The sequence below is a fragment of the Nipponia nippon genome, unplaced genomic scaffold, assembly GCF_047370975.1.
Source record: "Nipponia nippon isolate SJK-2023a ecotype South Korea unplaced genomic scaffold, ASM4737097v1 scaffold_1, whole genome shotgun sequence".
NCBI classification, from domain to species: Eukaryota; Metazoa; Chordata; class Aves; order Pelecaniformes; family Threskiornithidae; genus Nipponia; species Nipponia nippon.
The window spans coordinates 7,998,879-8,021,500 of NW_028262290.1; the positions used below are offsets into that span (position 1 = coordinate 7,998,879).

General features: G+C 42.5%; 1 long non-coding RNA gene across 1 annotated transcript in view; it reads left to right on the forward strand.

The window, feature by feature from the left end:
• LOC148057237 (uncharacterized) overlaps positions 1–22,622 on the forward strand; it is a 65,727-nt gene that overhangs the window by 25,580 nt on the left and 17,525 nt on the right. Inside the window, exon 3 of the long non-coding RNA XR_015699292.1 lies at positions 20,833–20,960. This is a non-coding gene — a long non-coding RNA (uncharacterized LOC148057237). The remainder of the gene's footprint in view (positions 1–20,832; positions 20,961–22,622) is intronic.

The following is a 22,622-nucleotide window of genomic DNA, read 5'->3' on the forward strand; positions in this document are numbered from 1 at the left end:
ACAAGTTTCAAAATGCAAAGGAAAGTGGCTTCCTGAAGCTGAAAGTGAGGGCTGTGAGTCAGAAAGTTCGGAAACTTTTGTTCCAAGGTCTCCACCATGGAATATTGCCCGGATACTGGAAAGACGTGTCCACTCCTATAAATATCTCCTCTTACTGACAGTACTAAGTATATACATAAAAGGATAAATGCTCCTAGGTATTTTAGACAATAGTCCTGCCACCAGAAAAAGCTGGTCAAAATGAGCAATAATAGCTTTAACAACTGACTAACCTGCTCCTGTCTTCCCAGCCCAGGCTTCGTAGTTCGGGAGACTGATTTGTCAGATACATAATCAGTTTCAAATTCTTCACCTAAATGATGCAAAAATTTCACCTAAAGAGAAAAAGAGGGAGAAAGGATGGACTTTGAGAATAATATTGCTGCTAAAAAGCATACGAGTGAGTCAACCTGCTACATTTTGTGAGCAGTCTGTGGGGAGGCTGACCATCAAGACCTGAACTGCATGGAGTAAAAATTGCTGCTGTATAGGGGCAAGTGGAGACACCAATATCCTTGCATTCAGCTGTGTTTCCATAGCTGTGACTGGACTAAGCATGTTTAAGTCACCACCACCTTACCAAGGACTCTGTCTCCAGTGTCTGCTTTTTTTGCTGCTTTTTTCCACAGACTTCTTTTGAACTTTTCTGGATTTGACTTGCACTTAATTTACACTGTCTCAGACATATTTTACTACTCGAACAGCTGGGAGAAGGGTTTGAGGGTTTTTGTTTAGTTTTTTGTTTGTTTGTTTTTAATTTTACACTCATTAGGCTTTGGCTATTTAAGACTCTGCTGCAGACTCCCTTTGGTCTTCCTTGTTGCCAAGGGGGGGAAAAAAAGAACTTGAACGTCACACAGAAACACCGCAGACAGTGTATGGCTTGCTTGACTCCTTGCATGGTTTGGTTTGAAGGGAGGAAGGGAAGAGTTAAGACTGCAATTATCAAACTCTGGCAAGTTTTGTGTTTTGCTTTCCTTCACTCCCAAAATGTAACTTTTGAAATAAATAATTTAGCTGAGAGCTTTGCATTTGTAGAGCACTTTCACTCCAAACAAATCCTAGAATTTAATAGATTGGGTGGGGGCCTATCTGTTGAGAACTAATTGAAGGAGCTGCAAATATAGTCATTCAACCCTGATTAATTAGAAGAGCAAAAAAGAACACTCTCATTCCATTTCCAAATCAAACCAGTTGTACCACAATTATCTCAAGGACTTCAGAGACAGTTGAGTTCACAGTTAGTCCCTCCCTTTCCTCAGGGAGGAATGGATAGCCTTGTGCACAAGGAGGATCAAAAACCCTTGAGCTCTTTATTCACTGAGTTACTTGTCTCTCCCAGTAACACAGTATTTTAAAAAGACATAGTTTGTATTTGGGATCAATTTTCAAAGGTGCTCAGCATGCATGTTCAATGATGTTCAGCTCCTGGGGAGCTGCAATTCCCCTGGAAATCTATCCACTTATTGAAATAGCTAAAAAGGAGCTCTTCTGAAAATCTAGCTTTGATGGGCTTTGTTTTGAAGACGGGATACCTCAGAAGTCCATATAATCAATCTTGCCTTCCTCAACTTTCTAAATGGTGTGGATAATAGGAAGTATGATATCACCAAAGCTAGCAAATCTAGTTTTCTTCTGAAGGTAGAAAAAACATCCTCTCCTGGAGATCCATCTTTTCCCTTGAACAACTCCCATGTCTGCCTCATGTCTCCAGCTGGAAGATTTTGGTGCCAACCTTAACATTTCTGACATATGGTAAAACAATGACACTGTAGTTCCTTTCTGACAGCACTGTCTTCCTACATTTTCTCATTCTAGGATCATCTCCATCCACCATCAAAATGCAGTTGCCTTTGCAGCAGACAGCAGCTGTTTTAACAAGGCTACCAACAGTACACAAAAGCTCTGGAAAAGAAGCAAAGAATTTTCCCACTTTGAATCTGCAACAGGAATTTCAGGCCAAAGGCAAGCAAATGGACTGCTGTTTTCTCAGGTAGCTCTGCGAGCCAGTCTTCAACAACCACAACTGGTCAGGGCCTCTCATTTTGTATCTCAATTGAAAGACAGCTGTTCTATTTTTCTAAATGGGAAGATAGTCCACCTTGGGCCTGGCTTCAGCTGCTGCAGCTTTTTTACCATTAAATATAACTCAGAATGGATTATCAGCAGGGGGAGAAGACAGAGAGTGTTCGAACAAAACAAGCCATTAATTTTCTAAATAGAAGAGAACAACTCTCATCCTGGAGACACTGCTGTGCTATTGTCTGAAACACAATTTTCATCTGAAATTGGACAAACCATTTGGAAAGTAATTCAAGTTCCTCTAAAAGGAGGATGTGTTACACACTGACAGTGGTGGAGGGATTCAGTACCCACAACTATGTTAACTGTATGCAATGAATTGGAAGCATCTTCTTTTAATAGGTCCTAATTGCAATTGCAATGCTCTGTCCCAACTGCTCATTTGCAAACACCTCAGGTATTCCACCTCTTTAACTCACTGTCATCAAGCTTCACTTTGTTAATTCTGCTCCAGTGGCATCACTACCAACTTGTCCCTTTTGTCTTGCAGCTTATTCTGAGTCGTGATCTAAGTCAGGGAAATGTTTGCCAGGAAGATCTCCAAGGATCTCCAAGGAAGAATCTGTCTCTGCACACTCACCAAAAAAATGAGTACTCCCATATTTATAGTGTTATGACTGATATGTCAATGACATCTCTATGCATGGTCACCATTTTAGTACAGACTACTTATCAAACTAAAGGCCAGGTGGGGGAACGCATCTTTCCATGCCCGACTTAAGTATTTTTTCAAGACATAGACACACACAGAGCTTTCCACTCTCTATACTTAGCAGTAAAGGAAAAAATGACCTGGGGACTGGAAACCTAGGGGTCTTTCTGTGAACAAGTCTGCCCAGGATTTGACCTCTCCATTGCCTCTTACTCTGGATCACAACAGCTTCCTTCCCCACACAAGGAAGGCCGAACACTTCACCTCCCCTCTGCTCTCAGCTAGTGCAGTCACAGGCTGATGCAGGCTCAATGCCGACACGCTTGTGGATAACATGCAAAGATGTTGCAGAAACTCCTCCCAGCCAGCTGTAGACTGTGAAGTACCATTCTTTGGCATTCCTTTTCTGAGTTTAGTTTGGGAAAGTCATCCAGATCTGTCCATCAGGTGCCACAGGAGTGAAGAAAATAACCCAAGATTATTGTATAAACACAAATAGTATGTAAAGTAAAAACAGATTTTTATTTTGCTTTACCTCAGTATATCCAAACAATGGAATTTAAATCTGAGCATCACTTTGGTGGGTGCATGTGATCAAAACTTTCATGTTTCATGCAATGCTGACAGAAAACAGCAATTTTAAGAGATAAGAATACAGTATATACAGAGTGATAGATGATCTTCTACAATATTACTTGTGATTTGCTCCTAAACAAATTTCCAGGGTTATTCCACCCTCTGAATATCAATCAAGCCCAGGAGCAGAAAAAGGAAAGAGGATGGATGAGGGAGCAGTTGGAGTAACGAGCCTTTCTACTGTAATCTCAATAACAGAGGAGATTGCATCTGTTCCTTTGCTGGACCCTGAGCAAGTGTAGGGAAAAGAAGTTTCCTATAGAGTCAAGCATAAACACTGGGTTTGCGCATATGAAGACAGCAATAGGGCAGAAGGCAACATGTTGAAGGCAAATTTTAACAGCTAGCTTTGGACCTGGCTTAGATTTCAGAAGTGGGTTAGATATAAACTTACTGAATTGCTTTCAGCACAGCCCTGGCTAGAGTTCAGTATGCTTTCCCTTAACTGATATGGTTGTAAAGATTTTTTTCCAAACCACCATAACCATTTTTCATTTGAGACAAGGTATCTTTAGTGAAGTTAACTATAAAATAATGAGCAGTCTTTCTGTGGCTTAAGAAGGGGTTTATTTTGGTTTAGGATAAGTCAGCAAGGAACAGGTTCAAGCTACATTGACATAAGACATTCTTAAATCGGAACAGATGCCTACACTGGGGTTCATATAGACATAATTAAAAAGAGCTGTGCATGGGTACAGTCTCAGGTGGCCCAGGCATCCACGTTGGATTGGTTTAACAACAGCAGCATAAAATGATACAGCCTGAAACATGGAGAGGCATAATGCCTGGTAAGAGGCTACTTAAAGCAGAGGGTCTTATTTCCTGGGAGGAAATTTGTCTATGTCTATGTATCTTTAAAATTACCCCTTATATCTAAAATTGTTATGAACACAAAAGCTAGGCGAAGCAAAACAACACTTGGCCAACCCTCATGGATTAGAGCCAGGTGACAGACAGCACAGACACACAGAGGTACAGCACGGTGCTGTGGAAGTGGTGGTGTCCACCAGCCAAACACAGAGTGCTGTGAAAACACTCTCCTTTCTCCTCCCACCCCACCTCCCATGGCTTAGTTATATTGAGTTATATTGCTCTTTGCCTCACAGACACCTGGACAAGAATTAGTGCTGCCTCATTGCATTTATGTGCTTAGCCAAGTCATCTCAGTATTTTCAAGGTCACCATCTCCAGTCTCCTGAGGTTGTTGATCCTTTGGTTTACCTATAGAGAAGCAGGGGAGATAAACTTCCAAAATGGAGATAAAGGACAAAACTGAAAAAATCAAAATATATGTATTTTTACATAATACAAAAGATGAAGGTCAATTAACCTTGGCTGAAATGTACTGCCATTGCTTATACACACAAAAAACTTTATATTTGGTGGTGGTGGATTGGTTGGGGTTTTTTTCTTTTATCCACAATGCAGGCAAGGACACCTGCTAGAGAGACTTTCTCTTCCCAAAGGCAGTGACTTCATAATTTTAGCCTGAATAAGGTACTGCTGTCTCACCCCACTCATTTGTGCAACCACCTCTATCCTCACATCAATAATGATCCAGAACTTACCTGCTGGTAGGTGAGAAAACTACTTGGGCTTGTGCATTGAGCAGAAACTGATTTTCTTTTGTCTGTTCCTTTTCCGTACCCCATCCTATGCAGAAAAAATTGCACTCTGGTTCACCAACCAATTGCCCTTCATGGCTGGTGTACCAAATCACAGGGTTAGCCCTGTTATTCTTAATACCTTCTGCTTTTAGCCTGGTAAACATCCACAGGAGCTGCATCATCTTGAGCCAAAATATAAGAGACGGGGTTGGTCATTGAGTGGTGGTGGAAATTGTTTACCATGAGGTCTTTAAAACATTTGACAGTTGTTAACTGGCTGTATGTCTGATGTTTACTACTGCGATGAGTTGACCCCAGCCAGCAGCCAAGCACCCACCCAGTCTCTCACTCAGTGGGGCCCTGGGGAGAGAATCTGAAGAGCAAAAGCTGAAAACTCATGGGTTGAGATACAGACAATTTGATAAATCAAACAAAGCTGTGAGCAAGCAAAGCAAAATAAGTAATACATTGATCACTTCCCATCAACCAGCAGATGTCCAATCACTTACTAGAAAACAGGGCTTCGTCACATATAATGGTTACTTGGGATGATAAACACCATAACCATGAATGTTGCCTTGTCCTCCTTCTTTCCCCCAGCTTTTATTGCTGAGCATGATGTCATATGGTATGGAATATCCCTTTGGTCAGTTGGGGTCAGCTGTCCCACCTGTGTCCCCTCCCAGATTCTCTTGCAGCCCCAGCCTACTCGCTGGTGGGGCAGTGGGAGAAGCAGAAAAGCCCTTGACACTGTGTAAGCACTGCTCAGCAATAACTGAAACATTGGTGTGTTATCCACGCTGTTTTAGTCACAAATCCAAAACACACCCCCATACGGCCTGTTATGAAGAAAGTTAACTCCATCCCAGCCAGATCCAGTACAACTACCATGTTTATATCTGTTTTCTTTCTGCATTTTTATTTTCTGACAGTTCTCATATTAAATAAGCATCTCAGCTGTTTTGGACAAGGTCTGTCTTTATCAAATATTCACCTACAGACAAGGTACACAGTACAAAGAGCTGACGGTGGCAGAAAAATGATAAACAAATAGTTAAGAGAGTCATGGCTTACTCTTATTTATGTGTTTTGTTTTATTTTATTTTATTTTTAGTGCATGCAGAAGTGTCTGTTAATATTGGGAACAATGTTGTATTAGGTGATATAGAAATGCTTACTAAAAACCATCTGTGCCTCAATGCAATTTTAATCTAAGTACACAACAGGAGAAAGGTGAGCACAGCAAGTCAACCAGCAGAAAATCCACAGTCTCAGTTCAATGCCTTATCCAGTGAACCACGCTACCTCTACTTTGAGCAATGAGGTAACCTCCACCTTTCCCAAAAGATGGCAATTTTCACACTTCTTTCCCAAAGGTCTTTGGTGTCTGGAGATGGGATTTGGAAGCTATTTCTATATAAGTCACCAGAATGGAGAACTCTGCTTGAGAGGCATTTGAATTTCAGGTGCATCTCCTTGGTGAAAAATAAGACACTATGTTTGAAAGAATCTTTGAGGAGTTTTATTTGTAGCCAGCCTTGCTAGCTAAAGGAAGACCTATTTACAGATATTTTCAAGAAGTCCCATGAACACTATTAGCAGATAACAAAATCTGTCTCTTTCTTCCCATGGAGCTGTAATTCTTTTTCTTTCCCTGAAGCAGAAAAAACTTTGCATTTGAGAAAAAGTTGGTTCATAAAAATGAATTGGGAAAAATAAAGTGTGTATAGTCTAATCAGTGACAGAAGCATAACACAGTGGCTGAGTTTCTCTGTGGATGCTGATTTTGACTGCAGATTTACCAGAAAAAAGCAGACCCCAAGCCAGCAAAATGCTTAAAACCACATTTGGAGCTTTAATCATGTGAATAGTCTTGTCTAAGCCTTGGAGTCCTCATCCTGCACCTCTGAAGATAATTAGAGTTTTATTACGCTGAAGGAAATTGTGAATACTTAAACAACATGATTTAGGGATGCTGCCTGGGACTTGGGAGTTAGACGTGTTTCTTCCTCCTGACTCTGTGACCTCAGGCAACTGACTGCATCTCTTGGCTTTGCATCTCTAAAAACTGAACCAGTGGCTCCTTCCTTCCATCTTTGGAAAGAGACTTTCTAGAGGAAAAAAGGTGTGTCAATCTCCATAGTCACTCAGGCCTGAACTTCTGTTATGAAACTACCTGTAATAAAGACAGTAACTACCAGTGCCTGTAATGTAGAATTTAGTCCATTAGTACCTGAGCTGAGACCATCAGTTCCTTTTGTGTTAAGTTGTCAAAGAGCTGTGAAAGCGACCTACTGCAGAGCAAAACTCTCTGCCCGCGCTGGTTTCCTGGGTCATCCCACCTGTCTGTCCCCCGCCACCACCCAGGTTTCACTCTCACTGCTATATTTCTGGGTTTTATTTAGCAGCTAGACAAGAAATGGGACTCTGCTTCTGGGCTATTTCAAAGTAGAGGAAATAATACCAAGGGGAGACACAATAACTGTCTGCAGATAAAGAAAAGAATGTTGCACCAGAGGACAGGAAGCAATTATTATCATTAGTCAGCAATGATAGAGAAAGAAGTAATTAAACTTCAGCTGCATCAGGGAAATTTTTAGACAGAATATTAAGAAAATAGCTGAAAAAAAGACTAGGCTGAGCTGCCAAGGAAAGTTGTGGTATAACTGCAGTATTCAAAGTCACATCTCATGAATGTCTTTCTGTAAATAGGCTAAGAACACACTAGTCCTACCTCAGCATTCTTGCTATTCATGGGAGTACCTAAACATGCTTAAATCCCATTCACATAATCTGAAAAGCCAAGGAATTTAAGTAGAGCTGTAGTTACCAAAGAGCACTGGATGACAAGGGAGTAGATGTGAATACTCCTCAGACACCAACGTTGTTCCCAGTACAAGACGACTGGTGAGAATCTGCTATGATGACCCTTCACCTCAAATGGATGTTTGTAGAGGCAGAGAACCTGTTTCTAACCAAACTGCTGTCATACAGTTGAGACTCATATTCTCATGACAACCAGGAGGTTACAGTGCAAAGGGAATTGAGCCCCCGTCCCAGTGCAATGTGAGCGCAGGAGGGAGGGAGCAGATGTTCCCTGTGGCTGTGACAGCAGAGAAGAGTCTGATCACAAAAGCAATAGGAGACAGTCGTTCCTTCCCACTGCTCAGCTTTAGACTTGCAGGAGGAATTACACCCGAGGGTGACTCCAAGCAGAAAACAAGTTTATATATTCTGAATTCTCTCTAGAAGAGCCTCTGTCCCCAGGGAAAATGCATGAAAGAGAAGAGCGAGTCCTCCTTCCCTCCTCCCTGCCCCCCCAGCCCACCTGAAGCCCAGTGAAACAGCTTTTTTTCTGTGCTGAGCTCCCTTCCCATTTCTGCCAGGAAGCAGAACACAGAGAGAAATTACAAGGAACTAGTATTTGTGTTTAGAGCAAAATCAGAAAGAAGGGGAGAGAGAGAGTGTGTATGCCTAATGGCACAGTTTTTACTGCCTTCCCGTGTCTATATTTCATTCATTTTGCTAATCCGCTGAAGAAATGGCTCACTGGCAGGCAGAATCTTGAAGTAGCCATTTAAATTTGCTTGATGGCCCCCAAGGCAAGTCAATTTTCAGTCTGACTGGCTTTAAAGCCAGCGGAGAGCCCTGCCATGCCATTACATGGCACAGCAGGACTAAGAGTGGGGAGGTAATCACATTACAGCACCGTTCCATTTAGCTGTAATCTGTAAGGATCTCATGAAAGCATCAACCATTATTATGACTCCTGATGTCCTTCAGGCAAAGTCTTTGTGGGGAAAAGGAGAAGAAAAAAAATAAAAATCGCCACCTGTCAAAAGGAGACAGGCACTTTCATTCAAAGGAAAGGGAGGTGAGATGTGAAAGTGTCACAATATTATTTAAACATCCTATTACTAAAATTACAGTTCATCTATATAAAACTGAGCTATAGGACCTTAGTCTGTCAGCTAGATCAATGTACCTGCCATGGTCGCAGAGATGCAACGAGCTGAGGAAGCATTTGGGAGACAGAATTTGGTGTAAAGGCTTCCAGCTTCAGTCCATCACGCCTGGTGCCCTTCCCACAGCACTAAATAGCTGCTGCAGAAGGCAATGCTGGGGAGGGTGAGGATGGCTCTTCCTCAGCCCGTTGCTGCTATATTCACACCCAGAAGCTTCAGGCAACTTCAGCATAACCACAGCTGGTTTGGGGCTGGCAGCTTTATTAAGAGTTGTATTTATAATCCAGCTCTGATGTCTGACTCTTTGACCTCTTGTGGCAGATGTAGGCTGATTACACGCTCTGTGAGGAAATAGTTGTCATCAGTGGCTGCAAATCTGCGCAGATATTAATAAAAATGTCCAGTTCCAAGACGGATTGTGTATGGACCAGACAGGGTATTTGGAGAATTGCTCCTACTTCCACACCTGCTTTTGATATTTGGTAAATCAAGACATCTTTTTGGCCTCAGTTTCTCTGTTTGTAAATGGAAATTCCTGCTCATGGCCATAAATGGACGAGCAAGGGATCATGGATACAACACGCCATCGTACCGTGAGGCAAGGGAAAACAATCAGTTTCCATGGGCTTTTTCTCCCAATTTTCATCCCCAATATTTTGTGAACTGGCTCAAAGAGTATTAGGGAGGCAGGTAGGACTGAGAAATCTCAATTAGGGATGGTGGTAAACAGAGGGAAACAAGCAGGATCCAAAGAAAGGGCACATGGAGAGCATCCACGAAGATGACCGTTTTCGAGAGATGCAGGACAGGGCCAGGGAGAAGTAAGGATGACATAGTGGTAGAATGTTATACCTTGGCATTCAGCCTGTAAGAGACGATGCCAAGAATGGCTGTATTTCTTAGGAGGGCATCGATCCAGGAGATGATGTGTAGTATCAGCGAAGCTGCTGACAGCAGGCCAGGGCATCTGACTTGTGCTGGGACTCTTGATTCTCAGGGTAGGATGCACATGGAAAACCACAGCATTAAAGCCAGGTATACCACAGAAGGTAATGCTGGGGATGCTGAGACACAGCCGTTATGGCTGATATCAGTGACCTAGAGTCGAGAGGAGCTCAGTCAGAGCACTGAGCTTCACGTGGAGGACAGGGCAACACTCCCACAGTACCATACCCAGCAACCAGGCTGCTGCAACAGAAGATGTCTCTGGTAGGAATAAGATAACCAAGGAAGGAAAGGCTTGGATTACTGGGAAGATTTGGTAGAGCTGGAGCCCAGATCAGCCTCAGAAAGGAATGGGGTTAAGCTTCCAGAACAGACTGGGGTAAAGTCACACAAGGCTCTCCTCCTAAACTGCAGATTTGGTTTCTGCAGTGGACTCAAGAGTGGGGCAGAAAAACAAAATGTAGAGGAGGAGGTGATGTTCCCTTGCAGGAAGGTGGAAAGGAGAAGTCACAAACAGAGGGATGGATTGGGATGAGACAAAACCCAGAAGAGGGAGGAGGTGCTTGAAATAATGTGTTTGATCTACCTGCCCACTGAAGGGATACAGGGGAAGACCTAAGGTTCCCACCCTACAGAACCGTGTGGATTTTGTTTGCCTGCTACGAATGGGTCATGATGTGGCTGACCTGGCCAGAGGACTGAGAAACAGGACATCCACTCTCCTGTGAAAAGATCAGTCACAGGGAAAAAGCGACATAAGAACATGGATGGATGCAAAACAGTTCTGGCAGCTCACTGAGAAGAAGGCGTCTCAGACCGTGCAGGGTATTTTGTTTACAAAAAATATACATATATAATCAGAGATTTGTGGAGAGAAGGGGCATGGGAAGTTTCACCCCTCCTACTGAATTTTAATGTGGCGCTCGATGACTTGTAATGGAAAAAGATCTATTGTTTCTCCAGTAGCAATAAAGTAAGGTTAAAACAAACTCAAACATAAATTTTACAAACAACCCCATATAAACACAGCTGTTCAATGAACTGATAGGACTGGTTGCTAGCTGAGTACTGCCCCCTAATGTTGTCATCTAATGGAAATGTCCTTTACAATGTCTTTTATTAATGAAACACCATTTCCCTTTAGGACGATGGAGAAAAAATGATCACTCTTGAGATCAGGTTAAATTTAACCTAAATGAAACCTTGACTTTAGCAGATGTGGTTTTGGCTTGGTTGCCTACAGAGTCAGTTATTTTCTACATCATCAAATAGACAGCTGATGTTTAATAACACTGTTTAGAAACCTTGGTTTTGGAGAAAAAGCCTGTTGTGGTTAGATGAAGTTGCTTGGAAGACAGAGCTGGGAATTAGTTCACAACTATCTTTTTTTCTGAACAAGTTCAGCCTGAATGTACAGTGTCTGGAAGAAATAGATTCTGCTCACAGGGATCCAAAAGTTCTGGTGCTTCTCAGAGCCTCTGGGAAATAGAAGTCCAAAATGGAAAGGATCTCCCATGGGTTTCTAGTGCTTTCAACCTCTTAGCAATGGAACTATCCCTTACTCCAAGGCTTTTCATATCAGCCCCATACATAAAATTCACCTTTCATACTAATTTAGAGTGTAGATGGTTTGTACAGCCATCCAGGCACATGCATTCCTGTGTGGGTCCTAGAAATGCAGCATCACTGGAAATAACTCATAAAGGTTGGCTTTTGCCTCAATGGAGAAGATTTATATCCCTTTCAGTCTTTTGTTTTAGGATTAACTGATCATGTCCTTGCCTCCATGGTGCCTGGTGGCAGTAAATCCAGCTGGAGAGGAACCCAAATGTCCTGAGGCCAGTGCAGTTCTTTAAAACATACAGGAAGGTGTGTTTCTCATCACTCTTTACATCATTCATTGCTTTACAGGCTTCTCCAAACCCTTCTTCATTTTTTCCTCTAATGGCACCAGGCTTAATCTTTTTTCCTGGTGTTACTAGTGACTCTCACGCAAGCACTCTCTGTTCCTCTTGATAGCAAATTTCCCACCTGGCAGAACATCCCATCATGGTCCATGCAGGACATGGTGTGCACAGATAGCTGTGCTTTGCCATCAAGCTGTAGTGCAGCTGCCTTGCAAGAAGGCACCAAGTGACGGATCTTGCTCATGGGTCGGGCACTTATTTTCCCGATGGCATCTGGCTCTGACTCACCTTTCCTGAGTCACTCTTCCTGACACTGTCATACCTGCCTGGCAGCATTAAATCCCCCACTGTCACTTTACCAAACGATTAGAAAACCTTCCACCGTCATTTGCCTGGGACAGAACAATTTTCTTTGGGGGGCTATTTTTCATTCTTCCTCCTCTTATTGCTGCTTGACAGGAAACCATCTCATGTTGTTCTGCTCCAAAATGTCACCTGTCTGTGGAGCAGCAGTCCCCATTTCCCTCCCTTCTTCCCACACCCTGCTGTTTTACCTGACTTTGAAATGGCAGCTCAGCAGACATTATAGAATCTTCTATTTATTTATTATTTATTTTTTGCAGAGCAAACTACAAATATATCTATCTATCTATCTATATATATGCTGAACATGGGCATCTGATCTGGGAATAGCAAGGAGAAGTTTCAGGGCAGACCCTCAAGGTTTGAATTAATAAGTATAAAAACAGAAGGAAAGACTGAGGTGATAACTAGGTAGATAGATAAGATGATAGACAGTTTTTTATTTAAGTACTCTGCCTTTTACAATTTAAAGGCAAGTGCCTTTATGCAGATGTGAGGTCTGCTTCCATTTCAGAACGGATAAGGCTACGTGCTTTAAATTATTGCAGGAAACAGAAACACAAATAGCACTGTCTCCTGTATCTGGACAGATTCCCTTTTTATTGTCACCTGCCTGACAGCCAGGCTGTTGCTGCTTACTAAAACGTGTCTGTAGCTGAAATCCCCAGGGTAATAAGCTCCCTGTGAAACAGGTTCCTGACTGGAAAAATCTGCACATCTCCAGATTAAATCAATAACAATTAAGAATTCTTTGAAATCTAATTGGAAAAGCAGCTATTTTGATCAGCACCATGATGTTATCTGGAAATTGTATTTTGTTTATCTACAGCAGAAGAAGGTTTTCTTCTTTGTGGGATTGGTTTGCCAGCTTCAGATACATCCTTTGATCTCTCAGATGATACAGTGAACTGAAACATGGGGGCAATCAGAGGGATTATCACGGGATGGGGAAACCATTTGATCTATTTTTAAAAGTATTTTTTTTATGAATAACTTTGGGGGTTGGCTATCATTAAGAAAGGAAGAGACTGCTCTCCCATCTTTAACAGTGTTAGATTTCTCTGAAGATGACTGATTCATGTAGTTAATAATACTTAGCATTTATATAGTGCTTCCTAACTTCAAAGCAGTGTACAAACATTTCTCACTAATACCGCACACCAAACTTCTGCGTTATTACTTTCAGGGAGGGATAAGGCTATTTGATTTCTCTCATATTCCTGTGGATGGTTTTCTGTTCAGACCCCTCTTTAGTTGTCTAAGGTTAACTGGGACAGAAAATCCCAGTGAGAGGAGGAGAAAGACTGAAGTCCTGGTCAAGAATACAGTGAGACTCCTTCAAGCACATCATCTGAAAACTCTCCTACTCATCTTGAGAAGGTCTTCTACACCTGGTACGGACTATCCTACCAAGTTAACTGAGTTTCTAGTGCTTATTGTAAGGACAGTACCCTTGTTTGAAGATCTCTAGCAATACCAATGCTCACAAAAAAAAAAAAGAAAAAGAAAGAGGAGAACATAAGAATGTAAGCACAGAAGACATACTGTGTTCTGTGTGAGAATACCTGATGTTTAAAACAACACGAAATCCAAACCCTAGAATGAACTTGAAACTCTAAAAGGCTGGTGAGGCCCTTTTTTTTCCCTTGAACCTAGTTTTCTTGTAGCACATGCTCATGCCAACAAATAGCAGATGGTGATGGCAGATATGTACTAAAACAGCTAAAATTGTATTCCTTGCAGGAGTATCTATCATGCTGATTGGGCTGAACAGTCTGTGCTGGCAGCAATGTCTGGTCCATGCTTGGAAGGAAAGATCAAAACCTTTCTCAAGATCTCTTTGGATGGTATTTCAAGTAGCTCGCTTTACAAACAAAGGTAGATTTGCTCTTGTGGTTCCTGCAACTCAAGATGGGAATGTTGCTGTGTTAGCCATGTGTCTGCCCTGAGAGGGTGGCTCACAGCAAGTCAGCATCAGGGATGGAAAAGAAGGACCTCAGGTGCGTGATGTTCCCCTGCTCTAGCAGGTGTCCTTCCTCGCGTGTGGAGCTGAAAGCAGCTTGCAGCTCTGACAGCTGGGGTCAACAGATGAGCCAGGCAAACCCAACATTTCTACTTGGGCTTACTGTAGTGGAACTTTTTCTCTTTTCCAGGAAGATTTCCTAAGAGATTTATGAGTCTCCAGGTCTTTGGCTTCTGTCTGGCTCACTGCAGTCAGCTGTGACAATGTTTCTTGCAGCACAGAAATTTGTTCACCAGGAACTGGCATAAGATCCATTTTGGAAAGGACACTAAGGCTGTCATGGATAAGAAAGAGAATTAATGGAAGCTTACATATACAAGGAGCTCACCAAGGATCACGGTTGCCCTGGCCTCCAGGAGATCCCTCCATCTGTGCTAGCATATTAAAGAGGGACCTTTGAGGGGTTAGTATTTTTTCAGACACTCATGTTTTTCATCCCAGTCCCCCAAAACTTCAAGTGTCATCCTTTGATCTTTAATTAAGGAAATTCATAGACTATGAACACAGACCATACCCTTTCCAGTCATTTTCCTTCTCCAAACACTTTGGCATAAGACTATAGGGTAGGATTATTTTAGAGGAAGAGCAGGTGGCCTGAGAGTCACAAGTCTTGAGCTCTGAACAGATCTGTCACTGTTTTGTGGTGTGATCTCAGTCCAGTTACTGAGGGCCTGGTATTGGGGCATGCTGGACACTCACATCTCCCAGTGACTCCAGAGGAAGAATTGTCTGTTCGGTATGTTTGAACCAGAGAACCTCGACCGTCTTGACTCTTTGATGTCTGTAACGAGCAGATGCTATTTCTCATACCTACCTCCACGGGGTATTGCGCCACTTCGCTGATATTCATATGGCATTGTCAGATGTACACACTGTGAAAGAAACTACAGTAACTCTGCTATGTTTCTTACAGTGCTGGTGTAGCACAATGCCTAGGCTTTGAGGAATTGCCCAGATTTTTCTCTACAATCCTCCAGGCACCAGTAAACTGATCTCTTCTATTTGACAGAGCTGGCTTTCTCCAGGCATTCTGGCTGGTAATCCTACATGGCCTTTTTGTAGTGATACTAATTTTCCCCTATTCACATTGCCTACTGATGAGCTGATTTGAAGTTACCCCTTGCTTGTAGGTTCAGCCTCTTGTTCAGTCACTTTGCACTCTTTTATCCGATGGCTGAAGTGGAAACTGGGCTTTGCTCTTAGGCAGCAGCAAAGCCACAACAGCAGCACCAAAACCTGGCATGCGTGCCCAAGCTTTGAAAAATGCAAGTGTGTTGGGCTCTAATAGAAGAGAAAGCAGACCCTGTGCCTGCAGGGAGCTCAGCCAGATCCAGCATTTTTCATAGATGCCCCATGTCTTCATCAGTATGCAGATCCATCTGCGCTGCTGAGATATCTGCATGGTACAGACAGGGAGTGGGGGAATACATTTATAAATAGGATCACTTCATCTTTCCCTTTCCTGCTGTCCCTAGTCTCCCGTAATCCCTACTGATGGAGATGCTACACTGCTGAGAGCTGTCAGTTCCACCCTACCTTCATACCTGCTCTAATGTCACCAAACACTTTCTTCTTTGCATTGTAAATGAAATAAAGAAGCAGGGGGTGAGAGGTAAGGATGGGGAAGGAGGGATAGACTCCAGTGTCTGTTAGGACTCTCAAAATACCTTTTAGCATTTGATTAACAATGACAGGTACTAGAAATTATGAAAGTTTGACATTACAGTGCCTGCATGCTATTTCTAATGGGTGTCTTCTTAAATCCAACAGGTAAATAATAGCATCTTCTTAGAAAAGGTGCACACTATAAACCTACCCTCTGTAGCACAGCAGCCTGCACCAAAATGTCTCAGAACACCAGGTAAAGCTAAGTCTTCCTGCTCACTGTGCTAGAAGGTTGTTAAATGTTGTATGGTCACAGAGAAATTAAACATTGCTCCTACTCATGCTTACTCACATGAGAAGCTGTTGAAGCTGTAGTCACACTGAATGCAGCAATCATGTTAGTACATCACAGTAACAGTTGCTTGGAAGAAAAACACAGCAAAAAACTATATGAGACACAGCTTTTTTGCAGTTGGGTTGAAGTTTTTCTCCTGGCACCTCACTCTGATTTTCTGGCAAAGTCAGTAGCAGAGTTCCAGAATCCCAGTTTTCTTTTCCTCTGCCCCAACAGATGAAAAACCTCTAGTGAAATTGTCCCATGCACACCATCCTGGTTCTATTGTGGTTTGGCTGCAACGCCTTTGTGTGTATTTTCTTCCTTCCGCAAGTTCACACTGCCTGTTGGTAAGCTGATTTGTCTGATTTGTCCTCCTCATTTGTCTGATTGCAGATACAGAAACTGAGCTTTGTCTTTTGGTAGCAGAGAAACCACCCCAAATTCCCTGGGAGAGGCCAACATCCTTCAAAAAGCTTAAAAAGTCACATTTTCTATCTATCTTGAAAATTTTCTTTTCTTTTTAAGGAAGTAATAGAGGAAGTTCTGGAAATTCCATCATCCAGCACTGAGGATGTAAATGTTCAGAAACAGGCAATGCAGTAATGATTTGGGTAAAAGAGTTACTTTTTAACAAATGATGGAAAAGATGCTGAACCAATTTTCCCTCTAGACAGATGACTGGCAGATTTGTCAGAAGCCAAAAGGTTACAGTAAACACTTAGGGCAGTTCTGCTCTTTCCCCTGGAAAACAGATGTCCTTGTAATTGTCAAGCGATGCCTCTTGAAACAGGTGATTTGAAGAAGTGTGTATACATCAACCATGAAATATATATGTGTACACATCCAGTCATGAAACCAAGAGAGGAAAGCAAGTGTTGTTGTTACATGGACACAAGTGTGGAGAAACTCCACGGGCTGGCAGTACAGTGCTGAGCAAAGTGACAACAGTTCAGTGGCAGAGCTGTCCCTGGTTCATGCTATAATTCAATGGGAAAACCTACTTCTGAGAGCCTTTGAGAACAACTTTATGTAAGATGAGGTCTCCTCCACTGGCAGATAAGTCCATCTTACATGACCTCCACAAATGTCTAGCAGAACAGATCAGCAGACCCCTTTCCAAAATGTCCACAAGAAACCGTTGCTTTTTACTGTTCACACTGCCAAACAGCTGCTAACCTCACCAGGGAGTCTGGGACAGCAAGATGAGCTTGCATTAGACAGAGAAGCAAGCCCATTCCCAAAGTGGTTCCCTCAACAGAGAGGGACACAGACTGTTCCTCATAGGCAATCTGACTCAAATATATTATTACAGGCCAGCATTTCCTAACTAGCAAGGCACATCTCCTTATTGAGACAAAGCTTAGTGAGACACTGACCTCAAGACAGGAAGCTCTAAGGGGTCAGCACAGACTTTGGGAAGCTCCAGAGGCTTTGCAAAACATCCCAGGATCTAGAATGCCCAGTGCTGTTCTGGATGGGGTTATCTAGGGGAAATCAGATGTGCTGCCTGGTTTCCAGCCCAGGAGAGAAAGAGACAGCAGGAACAGGAGATGCAGTAAGGGAGAAGCAAAGGCACACAAGAAGGGATGGTAAGATGGGAAAAAGAAGCAATCTAGGGGAAGGGATGGGATAGACAAGAGGGAAAAGGAGTGGGCAGCAGTCACAGGAACGGGGGATAATGGCGAATATGCAATACTGGATGTCTCAGAGGAGAATCTGATAAGAGTGAACAGGAGGTTTAGTATAAGCATAGAGGGAACCCACTGGTTTGTTGTACTCATAAGCGCTCCTTGAACCCTCCTAACGCTCCTGCATCTCTGCACATCTTCTCACGTCATCCCTGTTTATTAGAGTTTTTCCAGTGCTTGGGCAGATGGAAGTTATCTCAACAGCCCAGCTGACCTGGAGCTAACTGAGAAGATATTTGTGATGCTGGGTATCTAGTCATTCTACCAGGTAGGGTGCTGCTGTCTGTGTAGACACAGGGCAGATTCTGGATTTGACCACAGTATATGTGCTGAATATCCCTACACTGTGTCCCCAGCATGACTAATGCTTCCTAGAGGTGCTATTTTTCACTCCATATGTGTTTGCACAGATTCGCATCCAGGAAAACCCAAGAATAAGTATGGCAGGGTTCACTCTGCTTGGGCACCCGCACTACAAGGCTGACACTTCCGGGATGCAACAGATGGGCTGACTGCACATACACTACACAACCTGTGTACGCTCGTTTCTCTCTGCAAAACCCTGATGGGAAAAACGGCAACCCTATGTGAAGACTAACTTCAAGCACACGAAGAGCTGTTGCACTATTTGCTAATCCTTTGCATTAAAAAGTGCTTGTGGACATATGAAGTAATAGAAAATCAAGGCTTTAAGTCTTCAGGTATTCAAACTGGGACCTCTGCAGTGCAGAACTATGACAGTTTGCCCAACTGACACTTAACTGTGGAACAGTGACTCATTCCACCAGCATGATTGCTACTCCAGTGGTTCTTCCCATGCACCTTCTCAAGCATTAAACTTCAGCACAAACATACGCTGGGACAGGAGCAGCCTCCTAGACTGTGTGGTGTCTCATCACTATCCCTGCGAAGCAAAGCAGTAATGATATGAAGATGTAGTTGATAACAAGCCCCTAGGTCTAAGCAGAACTTTGGGACTTGCTGAAACATTGCTTTAAGTCTACCAGTACATTTTCTGGTTGGTAGCCAGATCTCACAACTTTGTGCTTGTCACTGTAAGATAGACCCTACAGATCAATTACCTTGCTTGGCAATGTCACATCAGATTGGGATGACAGTAGATTTCATCAGAACCTGCCGTGGGTGCTTTTATCGCATACTTCACATATGGAAAATCTCATCTATTTTTGCCAAAATTTCATGTGGAAGAACTAGGAAGGGGTGAGGAGGAGTAGAAGGGGAGAGGTGTGACAGCAGTGTCAGTCTGTCCCATTTTTGACATTTGAAAAAAAGGGGATTTTCATTTCTCATTCTGTGCTTAGTTCTGACCAAAAGGAAAAAAAAAAATATTTTAAAAAAATATGTATTGTATACATGCGGTGTATTAAAAAAGGAAAGTCTGAACGAAGCTGTTTCGTTCTTAGAAAGTATTTCATTTCTCCCTGAAGTTTTCATTCATGGAGATTATCAATATTTTTGTTGGGTTTCGTTCTGACTTAGAACAAAACTGGACTTCAAAATTACATTCCTTCCTGGAACAGCGTTCTTGTGGTCCCCTTCTGCAGTGTCAAACCAGCATAGGTTCGGGAGGAAGGCACTTCCAAGAGCACAATTGCTGACTCCAGGTTTATGTCTTGGTCTCACCTTCTGAGTCAGAATGTTAATTTTAATACTTGTATGACCCCTAAGTATTTCATAGTCTAAACTAAGGACATGTACTTACAGATGTGACATTGCTGTTATGCCAAAACCAGGTAAGACAGAGGGTGTCAGAAGTATAGATAACTAGAAAGCACCATGCCTGCCGCTAACTCTCCCCATTGCCGCCTTGGCAAGCCTGGGGTAAGCAAGGAAACCAGGGGCACATTAAGCTACAGGAAAGTGAATAAGGCACAGTTTAAGGCACAAGTAATGGGAGAAGCAGGCAGGCAGCCAAGAGGAATAACCTTGACTACTGAACAACAGGATGTGTGATGTCCTTTCATGTGGAACAAAAGGCAAACATGAGACTTTACCCGTGTTCTTTCTGCCTGAAAAAAACCACTGATTACACACAGCGGAGGTGAAGTTAGAAGTCAAACACAAGCCCTCAGTATTCTCTTTTACAGCCACAATCAGGCAACAGACAGGTGATAAAAAATGCAAAATATCCCAGTTGCAATGTAGACCCTTGCTAGATGGATCCTAAATACAAAGAAGGGACTAGAGGCACTTAGAAGTTTTCATGTCCTCTTGGGTGTTTGGGAAGGAATCGACAGAGGGAGAAACTATAAATCTGTGAATTACTGAGTCTCTGTGTTGACCTAGAGTACCCCCAGTTCCCCCTCCTTTTTCTTTTTTTTGCAGGGGGGGAGTTGGTGGCAGGGTTGTTTGACGTCAAACCCTGAGTAAAAGCAGATATAAGCATATCAAGAGATTCCAGCTGGGAAATGGCTAGGAGAGACTCTCCAGAAAAGGAATGGGCTACAACACTGGGAGTCTTTCAGAGCCCTTCTCAACTGGGCAGCAGCAGTCAGCTTCCTGTGGTGACACTCACAACAGAATACTGCACTAACCAGAACAACCAATAGGCCAAACTGGGCATAGAAGGGATCTTGGCTCAGTTTTTCACTTGCCTGCTTACAGCACTGGACTGAGAGGTACCTTTAAACTTAGTTTCCAGCTGCTATCATTACTCTCTTGGTTATTCTGGATGGTTCTCTGTTTCTCTGGTTTTGCTCAGAAACATTATCTGAGGATCTGCTCCACTGAAGTGTCTAAGTTCTAGGAGGAGGGGGGGGCAAGAAAGCATTTCTGATGAATTTTCATTTCTGAATGGAAAGCTAAAAATAATTCCCCACTAGCTGTAATCAGAGAACAAGTACAAATCACACGTGATTCACGGTACCAGCATCCAGGGAGAGTTTCTTGGGAGGGATTGCTTCCCTGGGGCCCTGATTTCAATGTGACATTGATGTGTTTGGCTTCTCTCCCATTTCTGTAGAGCATGAGTAAGACTTCAGCCTCAAGACTACAAATTCGCCTGGGATGTAGACATCTGCAATGAAACTGAATTGTTTAAAATGGTTCCCTTCGTCCCCATAGGAGTTAATTTATTCTGGTCTGTGGTAGGTAAGATATCTTTCCCTGTTTTGGCTAATACATGAAAATAATAATAAAGCTTTTACTTTCATTTCTCTTTCCCCTTAAATCCGCTATGTGCTTTGAGCTGTTATGGACTTGAGAAATCTCTGCTAATGCAGGCCCAGGAATCTTTGTATCTGTACAGTTAACCAGAGATTTCTTTCCCTTTCCCTCCACATTTCACTGTGTCTAGGGTATTGTTCTACTTTCTCAGTTACCAATGACTAATTTAAATTGTCCCAGTTTTCAGCTCCCTTCTGGTAGCCTCCTCCACTGACCCCAGAGGAATTGCCCGAGACACTTTCACTCCTTTTTTTCTCTTACTCTGTCTCCCCACTCAATATCTAATAATTTATGTAAATGAATTCACCAGTATCAAAATAATGTGGGGGGGGAGAAGGAGGGTCTGACTGATTATGAAAAATATGTGAACAGCCCTGGGAAAACACTGTTTTCCTTTAAATCTCTATACCTTGCAATGCACCTCCTTAAAACTGCCTTAATCAAGACTCTGTTCACATTAGCCAGTGATACTTAAGCAATCTTAAGATAATAATTTTCAGGTGAACTACATTTTCCAGGCAGTAACCATAAGTCACTAGTTGCAGTTCAAGCATAGCAGACCATTTCTAATCCTAAAACCTAAAATTATCTTCACTTATAAAAGCTCCTCCTTGAAATGGACATATTCCTTAAAATGACATCTTCCACAAGCGCCTTACATGTTTTATGTAGTAGGTGAAAACAAAGATCGTTTGCTGATGAATCTTTGGCATTTGCCCACTTTGAAGCCATGTAATTGCCACAAAAGGGTTTTGCTGAGGGACCTGGGAGGCCATAATCCCTTTTGCCCACTGGCATCACTGCTATGACTGAGAATTTGTTCATTCAATTACACAAAGGTTGATCTATTTCACTGTCTCCTATGGTAGTTTTACGTCGTTCTGTATTCAATTTGTATGCTGCAGACATACCAGGCTTGATGAATGCAGGCAAGAATTTTATTTCATTATCTTAAAACCTTCAAATTACACATGCACAATAAATATTGACAGGGAGGTGAAATGAAGACTTTGCTGCATCTCACAGCAAGAGTTACAAATGGCAGAAGGGAGTGTGTAGGGGAGGTGTGACAAGCACAATAGAAAGCCTTGTCTCTTTTACTGACACTAAGCGGGGACTGATGCCTGCTAACCCCCCAACAGTCAGGCCCTGCATAGAAGGCATGCTCTCCTTAGATCCATCTCTTAGATCTTCTAGGGGATAGGGGGATCTTTTATGTTTCTGCACTCATTAGCAATACTAAGGGACCAGTAAGTAATCTGCATTAATTCTCTTGCTCATAATTTGGTATTGCTTTGCTTTAATTGGTACTGGAAAATAAAAATAGGATCATAAGATAATTCAGCCTAGAAAAGATCTCAGGAGCTCTGTAACCCAACTTCCTACTCAAAGCAGGGTCAGCTATGGGATCAGAGGAGGTTGCTCAAGGTTTTATTGAGTGAAGCCTTGAAAACCTCCAAGGATGGAAAATGCACAGCCTCTCTGGACAACCTCTGCTTCCAAAAACTCACCTAGTCTTGCATCTTATCTAGTTGAAGAAATTCAATTTTTTTGCAGCCCCTACAAAAATACTAAATATTTGTCAAG